The sequence below is a fragment of the Cucumis melo genome, chromosome 1 (genome assembly GCF_025177605.1).
Source record: "Cucumis melo cultivar AY chromosome 1, USDA_Cmelo_AY_1.0, whole genome shotgun sequence".
Classification (NCBI taxonomy): Eukaryota; Viridiplantae; Streptophyta; class Magnoliopsida; order Cucurbitales; family Cucurbitaceae; genus Cucumis; species Cucumis melo.
The window spans coordinates 17,406,082-17,413,436 of record NC_066857.1 but is presented as its reverse complement, the minus strand read 5'-3'; positions in this window follow the sequence as shown (position 1 = coordinate 17,413,436).

Below are 7,355 nucleotides of genomic sequence, written 5' to 3'. Positions count from 1 at the left end.
TCCTTTTCCTTTTCTTTTTTCCTTTTTTTTTTCTATTATTCTGCATAAATTGGTAGCCAATATTTAGTTAGTACATTATAGTGTGATCATACTTGTAATTAAAGTTATCATTGAGTGATTTTTTTTTAATAGTTGCAAATGTTTCTGATCATTTGATCTGATCAACAGTGTGAATGAGGTAGCTTCGTATTTGGTTCACCAGGCTTTGTCTACCCATAGGTCGACGAGGAGATTGAAATGTACTTTGACCAATTCCTTCACCCTATAGAAGCATTTGAACACTTGTAATGGGATTAAAATGCATTGCAATATAACCTAAAACCTATGTTTGGATCGAATGTTTTGAGTCTTAATAATTGTATTATTAAACTCATTTCGTTTTTTACAATTTTCAATTAAAATACTCCATTTTCCATTGTTTTTCAAAATTTTATAATTTCATTTTTGTTCCACGTGCATTCCAACATTTTTCTCATTTTCAATAATTTTAATTGTATTCAAACTCTCCAAAATTTCCCTACACGTTGTTTTATACTCTAACTATTATTCTTGAATTAATTAACTTGATGCATGTCAACCCTTTTAGAATAAGTTTGCCCGCTTATCCAAAATCATCTATGACATAATAAATAACAAATATATTGTATATTCTTCCGAATCAAGTCCCACCATCATACTAATTCTAAAACTTCCACTCAAAATCGAGATTAATATTACAATTTAAAATAAATAGAGTTTTTGGGATTTTTAAAAATATAATAAATTAATAAAATATTTACCAACCGAAAATGAAAATGACAAGTTAATTTTTATATACAAATAATTTTTTAAAGTTTTGTCAAAATTATTGTTTGATTTAAAAGAAGAAAAAAGAACTTTTTCTCTTTATTGAAATGGAATATAAGTATATAAGAAAGAGTGAGGGAGAGAGAGAGAGAGAGGAACGGCGGAGAGTTTCGGAATTGGCACTACCATGTGAGTGTGGGGGACAGCCACCGCGTACTTTACACGTAGGACATGGAGGGGCAGATGTAACGTGACTAGTACAATCATGTTCCACTTCCCCACGTGGGGGTTACTTTCGTCTTTTTCAAACCCTTCCCGGACGCGTTCTTTCTCACGCGCCGCCCACTGTAATCTCACTTCAGACGTGCATCCACGACCATGACATAATTTGTAATTTAAATTAGTTTCTTTTCTTTTCTTTTTCTATAAATATTTAGAAATTCGAATTAATAAAAATACACCCAATTCAATTCCAGAAAGTTTGCTACATTACACTTCTTTTACTTCAACTACTCAATCCTAGAGTATTTGATTTGATTTGATTTGATTTATTTTTATCCTAATCTTTAGATGTAATTGGTTAAATTGACATTAAATTATTGTTTTTAGAAACAACCTTATTAAAGCTCCACTTCCATAAACGATTTTGTTTATCGTTTTGCTTTCTTTTGTTATTAATTAGTCTGACTAAGTATATAGGTTGATTTTTAGGCTGTAGGACATTATATTCTTTCAATTCTTTTAGGGTTTGATGTTACACCTTATTTCTTTATATAAATTAATATTTAAATTATTGATATATACAAACCCCCTCCTCTAAACTTTACAGTCATATATATATATATATATATAATTAAACTTTCTATTTTTCTTTTTCTATTGACAATATATTGGATTAATAGAAGTAAACCTATAAAACTCGTCACTTTAGACTCTCTACCGTTGAACATTTTTTATTAGATATCTATCTAGTTCAATAATCAATGTAATTACGTTAACATTTTTTGTAACCTAAAGATTTGGAGTTGTTAAGTTTATTGGAGCATAACACAATCGGTTTTAACGAAATGTTATTGAAAAGATCAAATATTTTAATCATTCATGACCTAAGAATAAATAAATAATTGAACATGTATGACCACTTATTAAGTAAATGAGTAAAAGAGATTTGTCATGTCAAAATTTTCTAAGTAATCTAGGTTAACTTAAGTACAATGCCTTAACTAAAATTACACAAAGTTCAATGACTAAAATAACAATGGTGGGTATTTGAATTTTTCCAAATTATGTATATAATCAAATCAAATCAAAATTACGAATGGCTTAACCATTAGTTGGTAGTGTGAGTTTATTACTATTGTTTCAACATTGTCGTCAGACAAAAAAAATCTAAATATTTGACCTCTTATTTAAGATTACTAATTATTACGAAATCGTACACTACACGTGAAGTATTGTAGTTCTAATTTTGTTTTTACATAATGAAATATTTTTTACTCTAATGTTATTATATATCTACTATTAAGTTACACTAAATGATCCATTGTTTTTTTTTGTATTATTTCTTTTTATATTTTATCTAAACTTTTGATCTCATGAATTTTTTTTTTTTTTTTTGATAAAATGATGTAAGTATTTATTTTTTTTCTTTTACACGTGCATCACACACATACAATGGAATAATCAAATGCATCCTACCAATTCAATCCATACTGTAGCCAACCATATCCTGAACAGCTGCATCTAAAATCTAAATAGCATATATTGCATTTTATCTCGAATAATAGCATTTCATCAACATCAACCGCACTCTAAACGTAACATTTGCTATCTTTCAAATTGACACACCTACACTTGAAAACTCACAACCACTAAATGAACGAGTGCAATTGATTCAAAAAATTACAACAACTCAACGAAGAGTAACATGAGAATTCATATAAGATGTAGGGGTAAAATGAGTATGTAAAGATTCTCCCTACATAACCTCTTTTTATTTAGTATAGATATATCAAACGTTTAATTTACTTGAAAAAAAAAAGTCATATATATATATATATATATATATATATATATATATATATATATATATATATATATATATATATATATATGACTCCAATGAACTTATTAAATTATTTAAAATGTTAAAAGGCAAAGGTATTATTTTAACCACTCTATGGTGGGATTAGGAAGGGTGAGCTGAAAATGGACAAAGAAAATTGGTAAAAATGTTTGGTTGTGGGGGAAAAGGCAAACGAAATCAAAGATGGGTTTGTTTTAACTAACCAACAACCCCCATAATTCAAATTATGACTTTATTGGGATAACCTTTATCTAGTTCTTTTTTTTTCTTATTTGGAACGGATAACCTTTATTTAATTTAGATGTTTATTTTCTTTTTCAATTCTTGAATTTTTAAATTACTCCATTTTTATTACTATTATCATACTTAAACTTCAGTACCTATTTTCTCCTATTTCATTAATGTTCTTTTTTTTTTTTTACTTCACATTTGGATAATAGCATCCGATATATGTTAAACTTGACGTAAATTCGTGAAAATCGATAATTTATTAGTTAGGAACAAGTATAATACACTTGTAAATGCATAAGTTATAAAATATAGTATGCAAATACATAATAAAAGCAAGACAACAATCCAATATGCAATCTTAATACATATGTTCGATAATCAATGTCCCTCCTTAAGGAGTTATATCTCATTGATATCAATTGCACCTATTAAACTCAACGAAGATTGATACTTGAAGAATTATTGTGTCCTGTTTAAAAGGATAAAATATAAGGTTATCCTATATTTTATCTTTTATTTATATTATAAACTATGGATAGATTATAGATGTATTTTTCAAATAGACTAAGATATATGGAGAGAAAATAAAACTATATCTATGGACCAACTACATTATCTCCACTCCATGGAGAGGAAAAGGTATGAGGATGGAGAACCTATTTCTAAAGTATATAATGGTCATGGACTTTACTCAAATTAAAAAAAAAAAAAATAAAGGAAAAAAGAAAAGAAAAGTCATGGACTAATCCAATAACATCTTTTAAAACACAATATATTAAATCAACAATTTAAATACATAAAAAAAAATTCTAAAGATCAATTTATTGTTTATGTGACACTTATCTAATGTCATTTTGTTGTTAAGAAAATTAAGGTCAATTTAATATTTTTAAAATGAAGCTTAATATAATAGTAGGGCATACATTAAATGCCATTTTATATATACATCATTTAGAATTTTCTTAATATTAATTCATATGCTTTTAAATGTTTGATTTTAGGTCCTTTTGCTTTAAATATATCTTAAATTTAGTCTATCAAAATTATTATTATTTTTAATTAAATTAAATAATAACGATAACAATAATTTTAGTAACGAAAGTATAATACGCGTGAATATATTTTAAACTTTTGGTAAAATAATCATCGATTATATGTATATATATATATAGACACACACACATATATATAATGTTTTAAGGAAAAAGATAGCAACAAAAGATTTTTTGTTTTTTTTCATGTCTAGTAAAATAAGTTTAAAAAAATTGGTCTATAACACATATTTATTTATATTTTATGTTGTAAAATAGCACAAAAAGAGAAAAAAAAACTTAATCCTTGTGATACACTTGATGTACTATACATCATTGAGACATATTTGATTCGCTACTAATATATATTTAATATACTATTGATACTCAAATTGACACATTTGATACTTTTTTAATGGGCACTTGATATACACTTGATATATATGACATACACTTGGTGTTTAGTACACTTTATATAGACTTAGTATACAAAATATTTGGTTTTGTGATAAAAGATTTTGAATTTTTTTAAAAATGAATGAGAAAAAAAATATTTATTTTTAAAATATAAACCATAAACACATACTATTATAACCTAAACTAAAATAATATATATTCTAAACACAAATTATTATAACTGAATCATGATAATCTAAGACTTACAATGACTCACTCTTTTCCACCAAACACCCTCTAAAAATGTGTGTCACATATTTTGACCCTAGAATTGCTCACTAAATTTAAAACATTTAATATTTTATCATTTCCAACCTTTATACATATAAATACGTATATCAAGTATATTAGGTAAAGTATCGCCTATGTATTAGGTGCATCATTTTGTAAATCCATCAACTCAAATACTCTCATCCACTATATATTTTTCTTTATTATAATTTATAAACTATGACAACCAACTTAGTACCTCAAATCTGTTGTTAACTTTGTTGGAAATAGATGACCCAAAAGTGTAATTTAATTTTGTATGAGAAAAGGCAAAAAAAAAATTGGAACATAGCTAAAATATTTGGTGGGCATTTTAGGAGGAGTTGGGTGAAGTTTTACTTGAAAAGGAAGCGATGAGCTGTAGTGATAGTGGAAGCAGTTTTTATTTTTCCATGTTCACGTGGGAAGGTGTGGGGGCCCATCTACAAAATGGTCACCTCACGATGGAGCCTCCGCCTCTCTCTTCTTTTCTCTCATTCGGCCTTGGGCTCTTCTTAGGAGAAAGAATATCAACTCTTTTTTCCTCTTATCGAAAGTTTGATTTGCAACTCAAATTTGTGTTTATTAAGATTTTTCAGGACTTGGATCGAGGACATGTTCGAGAGAATGGTTATAAAGAGGACCTTCGTTTGGATAATGAGTTATCGTAACTATAATTTTACTCTTTAACTCTTTTTCGATCATTTCTTAATTCATTTTTTTTCTTATTTTAAAAATAAAAACACAGTTTGTTTTTAGGGATTCTTGCAAATATGACAATTATAGTAATATAAATTAGGTCCATAACACATCATTTTTACATTTGCAGAAATAGCAAAATTGGAGCCCAACCCACATTTTAAAAATACGAAATTATGAAGCTACCCTTCAGTCATTTCAGGTTTTTTTTTATTCCCTTCATATTTTAACTTTTCATCTTTCCCAAAATTTAAGGTAATTACTGATATCAATATATATGGTTGATACACCAATATATACCGTTAATACACCTGATTTATTTTGCTAATGTACTGCTCATACACTTTTTTACTCTCTAATACTTCACTAATACATATTATTAATTTGAAACACTTGATATGTTGTTGATACACTTGCTCAGTTGTTGATATACTCAATCAATTAAATACACTTGATGCACTAAGAATAATACACTTTATATATCGTTGATACACTTGTTATTGTTTGCTGATACACTTGATAGATTTAATACACTTAATCACTTGTTAAACTTCATTGTTACATATTATTAGTTTGATACACTTGATATGTTGTTGTTACAGTTGTTCAACTGTTCATATACTCAATCAATTAAATACACTTTGATGCACTAAGCATGATACATTTTACTGTTGATACATTTGATATATTTAATACACTCAAACACTCTTCCTAAACTTCATTGATACATATTATTAGTTTGAAACACTTGTTAAACCGTTGATACACTCAATCAATTAAATATATCTATGCACTAAGCATGATACACCTTATGGTATGTTTACAATCTTAAGAACATGTTGAACATTATTACTGCCTATGGGCAATAAATTAAAACTGGAAGTTCAATACATGACTTAGAATTTCAATATGAATCAAGTTCACAAAAGAATCAAATGATGGTATTTCTCCATCAACCAAAACACAATTTGTTTTGTAATCCACGTAGCACTGTTACTCATCCCATTGACCACTATAAAAAACAATTACTCCAAGCTTAACCATAACTACAATGAACTGCAACAATTTTGGGAAAATAAAAAACACGCAACTAATACATATAATATCAGTACATCATACCACTAATATAAAAAATTGATACAAATTAAAAAAAGAAAACAAAACCAAATGTAACTAAATAAAACGTAACAGATTTGCAAAGCCCCTTTCGATAAAAGATATGAGGAACAAATAAAAGAGATGAGGAAGAACAAATCGTAGCCTTAATTTCAATAAATAATGAATATGAGCGATTCACAAAAAAAAAAAAAAAAAAAAGATAATGATCGAACTCCCTTACCAATTTCGGACACCAAAATACGTACATAAGTATAAGAAAGAATATTAGGGTTTTAAATAAGGGAAAGAAATACATACATAAATTATTGTTTTCTCTGGAGAAAAAATGAGGAGAATAGGAGAAGAAGACGATAAGAAAAGAAGCAGATGAAGAGGGAGAAATCTAAAAGAATGAAACAGAAGAGAGAAGAGAAGGACGATGGAGGAGAGGGAGAAGAGGAGGAGGAGAGGAGAAGTAAGTGAAGAGGAGAAACTGTGAAGAAGAACAGTGGAGAAGAGGAGAAGAAAACGAAAAATGAAGGAGAACGATAAAAGAAAGAAACCAAAGAGGAAGAGAAAAACGTGGAGATTCAGAGAAGGGCAATTTTGGAATAATTAAAAAATTAAAATAAAAAATATCAACCAAAATTAAAAAGTTGCTATATTTGCAAAATTGAAAAGGTTAGTGCTAATATTGCTAAATTAGATTTTTATTGTGT